The 10,754-nt window shown below is 37.1% G+C and overlaps 1 non-coding gene across 1 annotated transcript; it reads left to right on the top strand.

Annotated features, from left to right (window-relative positions):
* The first annotated feature begins 3,772 nt into the window (after window positions 1-3,772).
* LOC131254440 (small nucleolar RNA R71) lies at window positions 3,773-3,879 on the top strand. Its single transcript, XR_009175553.1, has one exon. It is a non-coding gene; the product is annotated as a small nucleolar RNA R71 (small nucleolar RNA).
* Window positions 3,880-10,754: the final 6,875 nt, after the last annotated feature.

Raw genomic sequence — 10,754 nt, forward strand, 5'->3', positions numbered from 1 at the left:
TAGCATTTTGCTAGTCCCGAGCAAAACATGCGAAAAATAATTTCATAAATAAAAGACAATTCCTGTAAACCCGAGTGACTTATGAACAAATAGTCGAGATGTGCGAATTCTAAGATTCATGAATGGTGAGTAGGATTTTCTCCTGGAAACAAGCTTACAGTAAACTTTATAATCAAGTTCAAAATATTAATCCATTAATTAGAACAATTCTAAATATTGAGTTCCATAAGTGTATAGTGTAATCTCGGCTTACAATCATTAAGAGATCTAATTGTCAATTTTATAACATCATTGGTGATTAACAACAGAATTCATGATGACCAAAACTGAAACCAACACTTGCCTTATAGATTAACTGTTCATTCTACCAGCCTTTGATTTTTTGTTGAACAATAATGCCAAGGAGGGGAATCAAATTCTCACCTATAGGGAGCAAACCTATGGTGAAAACTTGTCACCTAACTTTCTCTAAATGTCAATCATGGGGGATCAAATCTACACCTATAGGGAGCAAACCTATGGTGAAGATTGTGCGACTTACCCTTTCAATTCTTTTTACTGAACATGATATATAAAAAAATTATCAGGCTGGTTCCTTTCATGCTTAGTGATTACCAAGTTAATCATTCAATATCGAACCGAAACCTTCATGTGTACGCGAGATGTGATATGTGAAATCATGACTCAATCAATGTTTACAACTTCCAATCATGGATTAATAACTCGAACTTAACTGTGAAATCTAACAGATACTGAATCCAAGAGTCATAAATTACCAGCATCACGTATCTTTTAATCTAAATCCAAGATGGCTATTAAAATCACTTCAAATTCACAAGAAATTTCAGAAAAATTTAAAAATTTTCACAATTTTTTTGCTCAAGACCAAGAAAACACTGATTAGGTAACCTAATCTCCCACCCCCAACCTAAAATCTACGTTGTCCTCAATGTAAAAGAAATAAGCATGCAATGCACATGAGACAATGAAAATAAAAGAGGAGTGATGGAAAGATAGCACCTGGACGGAGAATCAAGAGGCTTTCCAAAGATATCAGCGTAAGAGCGGGTTAGCACAAGAGAGTAATCAACAAAAGTAAAATGATAAAAATACAATCACAAAAAGAAGATCCTACCTATACCACTTTCGCAGGTGCTCTCGATTGCATTTAGCGTATGCAACAAGCCTTTAAACCCCTAGGTTGCTCCTAGTGGACGAGTTGTAGTCTCGTGAGGGTTTGCAGCAATGTTACCCACAAACATTGAACTAGGAAAATAAAATGGAATGAAAAGCTGGGTTGCCTCCCAGGAGCGCTAAGTTTAACGTCTTCAGCCAGACAAGAATGGACCATGAATTAATCAATCTTGATAACCTGGGTCCGCCAACTAAATTTCCTCAACACCTTGATTAACCAATCCCAGACTTTGTAGGAATAACTTGAACCGTGCTATCTGAAATGGGGTAAATGATACCATCGTCTAATAATTTAAGCACTTCCGCTCAAACAACTTCTTCCATGTTAGGGTTAAGCTTCCTTTGCATTTCACGCGACGCTTCCGCATTTTCTTCAAGATCATTACGATACATACACACAATGGGGCATACTCCCTTTATGTTTGCTATCGTCCACCCAATTGCTGCCTTATATTCTCTAAGAACATTAAGTAACCGCTCTCCTGTTCCTTTTTAAGGTTAGAAGCTATGATGACAAGCAGAGTCTCAGAAGGACCTAAAAATGCATACTCGAGATTTGTAGGTAATTGTTTAAGGTCAAGGTCGGGTGGTTTCTCAACAGACGAGACCAGTTTAGACTCAGAAGGTGGAAGAAGTTCCACTTTAGCTTTCCATTTTGTAGTCTCCATTATAGGAGTAGAGTCAAGCAATGCATTGACTTCTTGGATGGAACTTTCTATGTCAAAATCCATGCCAAAATGTGATAAGCAAGTCTCAAGTGCGTCTTCAGAAGATTGAAGGAAAGATTCATACACTAGACTCTCAATCATGTCCACTTCAAAAATATCATCCAAGTCTGTTGGTTGTTGTCCAGCATTGAAAACATTAAGTTTAATCTTCATGTTACCAAAAGACAACTTCATAACTCCATTCCTGCAATTTATTATAGCATTGGATGTGGCTAAGAATGAACGTCCCAGAATAATCGGGATTTGACTAGTAGGATTCTGGACAGGCTGAGTATCTAAAACGATGAAATCAACTGGAAAATAAAACTTATCAACCTGGATTAGCACATCCTCAATAACACCATGGGGCACCTTGACAAATCTATCAGCTAGTTGTAGTGTTATTTTAGTTGGTTTCAACTCACCAAGTCCCAGCTGCTCATATATAGAATATGGTAACAAATTAACACTGGCCCCTAAATCAAGCAATGCCTTCTCAACCTTATGATCTCCTATGACGCAAGAAATGGTAGGAGCTCCTGGATCCCTAAATTTAGGAGGGGTGTTGTTTTGAATCATGGAACTGAGTTGCTTTGCAATGAAGACCTTCTTATGAACATTCATCTTACGCTTTTGAGTGCATAAATCTTTAAGAAACTTCGCATAAGCAGGGACTTGCTTGATAGCATCAAGCAATGGAATGTTAATTTGCACTTGCTTAAACATGTCCAATATCTCATTAAAGTTGTTTTCTTTCTTAACTGGTGTCAGACGTTGAGGAAAAGGTGCTTTAGGCACATAGGATGGCACATGAGTGGTACCTGGAGAGTAGAGTGCTTTTGGGCTTTCGATGCATTAGTATGTCTCTCCGCTTCATTTTGATCTTCTGATTTGGAATTTGATTCTTCCCTAGGCATCTCTACTTTGTTCTCGATTTGTTTACTGGACCTAAGGGTAATGATTGATTTGGCTTGCTCATGATACTGTTCTTGGTTTGAATTAGAGCCAATCTCACAGTCCTTTTAGATTTGCCACAAGTTAGCTAGGAAACTTGCCTTTCTCTCTCTCACTCAATGTGGCAGCAAGTTGACCCAACTGTACTTCCATCTTGACAATAGATTGTGCATTCCAGCTTGGCAATAGATTGTGCATTTGCATGTAAGTTTTGCTGGTTAGCTTGTAAAGTTTGTTGGGTGTCTTTTTGAAATTGAAGAGAACTCTGCATAAATAGATTAAGTGTATCTTCAAGAGATGGTTTCCTTGATTGTGTAGGAAGTTGTTGATATTGCGGAAACTATTGAAGTTGTTGACTGCCAACTTGGGGGTAAGGTTGCATAGGAGGATTTTCAGATGGTCCTCCTTGTTGTGGTCCTTTTGCCTAAGAAAAATTTGGATGTTTAGCCCACCCTAGGTTGTAAGTGTCTGAGTAAGGATCATTCCCAGGTCTCCGAAAAGTGTTCATAGCATGCACTTGTTCAGAGAGAAATTCTGGAAATGCTGCACCAGATGGACAAGATTACGTAGGATGGGTGGGATTGGAACATATGGCACATGACTCAATTTAAGTTGTTTGTGAAGGTCCATTATTCAACATCAAAGCATCAACTTTCTTTGTCAGGCTATCAATCTTGGCATAAAGATCCGGCATGACTCCTATCTCATATATACCACCTTTCTTCTATGGTTGAGGACTTCTTTCACCTCTATTTGAATAGTCCCATTGCTGGGAGTTTTCACACAAGGTTTTAAAGAAATTTCACGCTTCGACATCACTTTTAGTCATGAATGACCCTCCACTGGTGGCATCAACCATGCGACGATTTTGGGGTGTTAAACCATTATAGAAGTATTGAACCTGTTGCCACTTCTCAAAACCATGGTGTGGACACTTAAGAAGCAAGTCCTTCCATCTTTCCCAACATTCATGAAAGTGCTCACCCTCTTTTTGTGTGAAATTAGTAATTTCTCTACAGAGAGCATTAGTTTTGTGAACGGGGAAGAACTTGTTTAAGAACTTCTTAGATAGTTGGTCCCATGTAGTGATAAATTCAACTCCTAGAGAATTTAACCATGCTTTTGCCTTATCCTTCAAAGAAAAAGGAAAAAAATGCAAACAGATCGAATCATCTAAAAAGTTTTGGAACCTAAAGGTAGAGGAAATGTCTAGGAATTCTTTCACATGATGATATGGATCCTCCTTATCTAAACCATAGAAGGAGGGTAACAATTGTATGACCCCAGGTTTAAGTTCAAAGTGTGCTGTCGTGGTGGCTGGCAACACTATGCATGAAGGCACATTAAATTGGACAGGAGCTGAATAATCTCTAAGAGCTTTAATTCCATTCACGTCTGCCATTTCAAATAGGATGTTTCTAAATCTTCTACGAAATATTCTTTCTATTTCAGAATTAAAAGGTGCTAGTTCTATGTTCAGAGATCTACGTCCTAGCATAAACTATGTTATTACAATGTAAGAAAGAAAACTATACTAATATGCAACCTAAGAGAAATAAGACTGGAACTAATAATTATGAATTCCTAAAAACAAGATAAAACTATGTAAACAAGAATTGGAAGAAAGAACCCGAAAAAGGAGATGATCGATGACCGAAGATTTGGGAGCTCCTCCTTTTGAAGACAATTTCATTTTGCAGCTTCCTTCCTCAATTCATGTAAACAAAATAAAAATAAAAATAAATTAAATTTTCTAAAATAATGCTAGAAAAATCCTAAGGCTATGAATTATGATAAGAAAGAATCCTAAATCCAATTTGAACCGAAACAGTCCCCGGCAACGGCGCCAAAAACTTGATGTTTTATTTAAACCAATCTGATTTAAATGATTTTAAACACGCAAGTATACGAATCAGATGTAGATATAATATGAATTACGAGATTGTTCCCACAAGGACTGGTTGTCACAATTCGAAATTTATGACTCTTCTTGACTAATCCAACAAAGGGCTTAGCGAACTATTAAGTAAACTATCACAAATCTATGAAAAATAACCGAGAGCAATAATGAAAATTCAATCAAAGAGAAGACTAGGACTTTCGAATCCACCTCTAATTATCCTGACCCTTGTTTTACTTGTTAATTCACCCTAATTCAGATTGATATATATTTATAAATAAAGCACACTCTATGTCCTTGGTCGGGCACACAGAGTGTATAATCTCTTAAAGCATAAGGATCACATCTTTCCATCCATGGTCAGGCATGAAGAGATGTAATTTCTATTTCTTTCTCTATAGGAAACCTGTTCATGGTCAGACATAAGCACCTAGAATAAGATTCCAAACAATATCCACATCTAGACTTTGGTTAAGCTCATAGAATGGAGAAGTACAGAAATTTCGGTTAAGCACACTAGAGAGAGAAATAAATCAATCAATTCAGATGAAATCAACACATAACAAGAGTCATTCAAAATAGGAGCTTCATCTCAGCCCTAGCTAAGAAGTTTAGCCTAGCAACATGATTAGGCTAAATCCCTTAAACAAAAAATAAAATAAAAAATAAAAATAAAAATAAAAATAAAAACAAAAACAAAACCACTCTACTGTCCCATTTTCTGTGCTTCACTCACGTCCACCACCTTCTGGATTTCTTTCTCATGTACTCTCTCTCTCTTTTATAGGCAGGGAAGACGGTGCAGAGATGTCGGTGGAGAACTTTACACACAACAATATGCAAGATTGGAAGTCGATGGCATGTATAACCATTACGCAATCAAAATCGGAGCCTCCCAACTCCCCTCTTCCTTGTATTTCATCCAAAAGATCAACGTCCCTTGGGGTATTTGGTACAAGCCTACACGATGGATGGTCTAGATCGGTCGTCTGATCATCACCATGGTCGTACAGTGGCTGCAAAAACGGGTAGCGTCCGGACGCTAAAACAAGGCCGGTGTAAACATCTTATGCTGTGATGTTGGTGGGGCCCATTTAATCTGACATTTGAGAAATCCACACCGTCCACCGGATTCCTTTCGGAATTACAGTCAGAAATGTGTAATTTTTTCCTTCTGTTGATGAGGCCCACATGATATTTTGCTCTGGCATTCATCTTATAAGTGAATGTAATCTGTCTGTGTATGCATGCATAGGACTAGAAAGAAGCCTTAATTAGCTTGGGTCGTAGACGCCTCATGGACCGAATGGTTAGTCCTGATCATTGGTTTGATGGACGGTGTGGACCCACAAAGATCACATCTTCGTCCATTCACAGCAACAGAGAACGGCAGTTGCCATTTTTGAAAAGGAGACGGGTCAAAGTCGGTTTGACCAGACTTGAGATGCAGTGCATATGAGAGCACTTGTACACGGTGCACACATCATGCAAGGTGGGGTCCTCTATGACGTTTATGAGCAATCCAATCCATCCATTCATTTTTTCTCCCTATTTAAACGGTTGAGACCATAATTAAAATATATCCAGTTATCAGGTGGGCCTGAAATCATCAGTTTATAGGCTAATTTATCCATTGGGCCACTTACACAGGGATCTAATGGATGAAATTTGACATGTACGGTTAATTTATGGCCCTCAGGTCATTCATGAAGTTTCAAGCCGAATGGAAGGTGGAAACTTTATGATCTTGAATTCTGAATAACTTTTGGGCCTCTTTGACGTGAACGGCTTGATTTCCTCAGATCTTTGTCATGTAAATCCATCAATCTTGGTCCTCTGGAGTCCATCCCTTGCTTTGGTGACTTCGGAGCGTTAATTCCATACTTATAGTATCATTTTTCAGTCCAGGCTCCTAATTACACCTTGCAACAAAAACACGATTAAAGTATGACATTAAACATTGTCATGTACGTAAAATCAGGTAATAACTGGGGTCTGATATGCAATATTCGACCCTCATCATGCACAAAGTAACTTAAAATGAACACAAACTTATCTTAGAGTGATCCCTTGATTTTACTCGAATTGAGTAATCAATCTCTGAAATTCGTACTCTATTTATAGTTACAGAAACTTGGGTATGATTACTCCTGACGACACTACGACTGGTTGTAGGAAAAATAGATTTTTGAATTTTTGAGCGCGATCGGATAAAACCGTTCTACAACTGGTCGTAGGGTGTCTACGACTGGTCGTAGGCCCTCTATGACTGGTCGTAGCATACCCACGACTGGTCGTAGGATTCAAAGATTGGTTGCTGTAGTTTGAGTCGTATAACCAGGACTGGTCATAGGACGAGTCGACATTGTTCATACGACCGGTCGAACAGAGTCCCGGACTGGTCGTGGACGAACAGAAAATTCTGAAAAATTGCAACTAACTTAGGACTGGTCTTAGAATTTCTTGGACTGGTCGAGGCAGTGCTAGGACTAGTCGAACAAGGTTCAGGACTAGTCTTAGAACAGTCCAATTCCATGTAAAATTATTTAATTGAATTATGTATTCAAAATGACCTACCCTAAGGACAATCTAAGGTCAATCATACCTTGAAAGTGAAGTATGAACATCGAGACTTCATATCTTCAGGTGATAGATGACCTTTGAAGATTGTGAAGCTTGAGATCTTTGAACTTGATGTAGCACTGAACATGAGACTTCTATAGCTTGAATAACAATTCATCTTGTGTTGTACATTGACTTGAATCTTAAACAAGATCACTTCTACTATTGTAGCTTGTACTTGCATTCTACTGTAGTAGCTTGTACTTGCATTTCTTAAAGTAGTTTGATGTAGTTCTTCGTTCTTGACTTGAAGTAAAGTGCTTAGAGCGGTGATGCAATGTCTTGAACATTTCTAACAATGAACTATGCAAGACATAGATTGAGGTTTTGGCACCACAAAATTTGACAACTAAAGGAGCATAAAACTATAGCACTTACAATCTCCCCCTTTGTCAAATTTATGACAAAACACTCAACAATAATATAACCAATATGAATACAAAAAAATATGCACAGGTTATAAAAGAAAAAACTAGTTACAGCCTGGTTAAAGAATCATACACCAGTTATCATCACACATCAAGATGAAGTAGGTAAAACACCTCCTTACTTACTCCCCTTGACTAGCACATATATATCCCAAAAAAAAAAATGCTACTCTATCACAGTCCATATTCCATCAACATATCAATTCATATGCAAAACCATATAAATTCTCCCCCTTTTTGTCACAATATAACAAAGGAAGAAGAAAAATGAAAAAGGATAATAAACAGGAGTAATCAAAGAGTCAAGATATATGCAAATTAAAGTCTACATACCATGAACTAGTTTAAACAAAGTCAGCAAGCTACAGTCAACAAACCAAATAACGTTTACAACCCAACAAAATTAGACTTAAATTTATTATAGACCAAAGAGTAAATCACTTAATCAGATTCTGAGGAAGGAGCAGGTATGGTAGGATCAAGTTGATGAAGGCCCTTATTTAAGCGCCTAAGATACTTGCCCATATATTTAAATCGTAAATCATGGGCAACATTCATATTCTCTACCTTGTCCTCAACTGCACGCAGACACGCATCAAACTCAGATGGTTCATAATCAGGATCATTAGCAGAATCAGACTCAATTTCATCAAAAATGTCATCCACGTTTATGTCATCAGGAGGAAGATCATCAGCTTCTTCTTCATTTCCAGCTTCAGCTCCATCACCACCAACATCCACTTGGCCAGGAGCCAATTCCAATTTCATCTTGTTTATATTTGAGTTGTTAAAAATAAGATGATGGATGGGAGCCTCTCCAACAGGCATAGCAACCAACATAAGAGAAGCTAACAAAGTCATAAGATAGGCAAATGGAATATCACTATGACCTGGATGGAAATGAAACTAAATGAAGTGATGACATATTAAAGATAGAAGACAAACTTTAGTACCAGAGACGACAGAGTGCAAAACACGAACGATAAAGGAAGTCAGTTCTGTTTTATTACCAGAACGTGGATACAGATTTGAAGTAAAGATTCTATGGAGGACTCTTTATCTGGATAACAAGTACTTTGAGGGGAGCGCATTCCCTTTATGAGTCCATTGCACATCCATATTACATAATGCTCTGTTAAGCATTCGTTTTTCTGATTCTGAGGGTTTTTCAGTTAGAATATGAATAGGAATACCCTCATCATTAACAGGTATTTTCAAAAGGCCAGATATTAGATGACGATCTACATCAAAAGGGCCTTCTCTAACATCTATTTTAAATGTTAAATTCTCAGCAGAAAAATCAGAGATACATGCGAATATGGACTGAGCAATAGATTGGTATGTAGGCCCACCCCAATGTAAGATGTTATCATATCCTATAGATTGGAGGAGCGGAATGATACCAAAAGGAGCAATGTGGTTAAGATCAACAGCTCTTTCAACAATAACCTTGCACAAACACAAATCCCATATATATGAGGGATCATTTTCGGGTGACCGAAGATGGCGTCGAGTTATTGGAGTAGATCTAGAAGAAGATGGAACACGGGATATTTTCTTTTTCCCTCTAGCATCCATTGGCAACAAGAAATTCAAAGAACTAAGGAGATGCAAAAGATGAGAAATGGGTTTTCTCAAAATCAGAAATTTGAGAAGAAAACCCCAAATAACCCAACAAAACTTGAAATCAAGCTCTCCAATGATGAGATTGAAGCAAATTGACCATGAATCTACAAGCAAGACTGATAAAATGCACCAACCTTGACGAATCACACTATAGGGTTCGACTAGTTGTGTCACGGCTTGTTGGAGAGCAAGATAGAATTGAGGAAGATGAAGATTTTTTCCAAATAAAAGAGGACAGCACGCTCCATGACCAGTCTTGAGTTGTCCTCGACCGGTCGTACTAGGACCGATCGAGTACACCCACGACTAGTCAAGTATTAATAAAAATATGCATTTTTTATAAAAATTTAAAATTTAACTAAATAAATTATCAAATATATACACTATGATACATATATGCATGAATAGTTAATTTTGAATGCACATACCAAGATCAAATTTTAATTTATTAAACCTGCTTTTGTCGAGCGGTTTAGTGAAAATGTCAGCAAGTTGAGTCTCAGTCGGAATATATTCTAAAGAGATTATTTTTTCTTCCACTAATTCATGAATATAATTATACCTAATATCAATGTTCTTGGTACATGAATGCTGGATTGGATTTTTTGAAATATTTATATCACTGGAATTATCACTGGAATTATCACAATATAGAACCATTGAATCCTGTGTAATTCCATAATCACTTAACATACGTTTCATCCAAACAAGCTGAGTACAAGCATTTCTAGCTGCGATGTATTCAGCCTCAGCCATAGAGAGTGATATAGAACTTTGTTTCTTGCTAAACTAAGAAACTAAACAATTTCTGATATAAAAACAACCACCACTGGTCGATTTCCTATCATCAATATTTTCAGCCTAATCAGCATCAGTGTACCCTACCAACTGAACACTAGTATCATATGAATACTAGAGACCTAAATTAATTGAACTTGCGACATATCGCATAATCCGCTTAACAACAGTTAAATGAGACTCTTTAAGATCAGACTGATATCTAGCGCAAATACCAACACTTATAGCAATATCTGGTCTACTAGTAGTTAAATAAAGTAAACCACCAATCATACTGCGATATAACTTAGGATCAACATTTTTACCTGTAGAGTCCTTTGAGAGTCTTAAGGTTATAATCATAAGAGTATCAAAATTTTTACCATTCTCAAATCTGAACTTTTTGATTAAGTTTAGATCATATTTGGTTTGAGAAATAAAAATACCATCAGGTTATTGTTTTACTTACAACTTAAGGAAATAGTTCAATTCCCTAACCATGCTCATTTCGAACTTAGATTTCATTAAATCTGCAAACTCAACAGT

Source organism: Magnolia sinica, chromosome 8 (assembly GCF_029962835.1).
Source record: "Magnolia sinica isolate HGM2019 chromosome 8, MsV1, whole genome shotgun sequence".
NCBI lineage: Eukaryota > Viridiplantae > Streptophyta > Magnoliopsida > Magnoliales > Magnoliaceae > Magnolia > Magnolia sinica.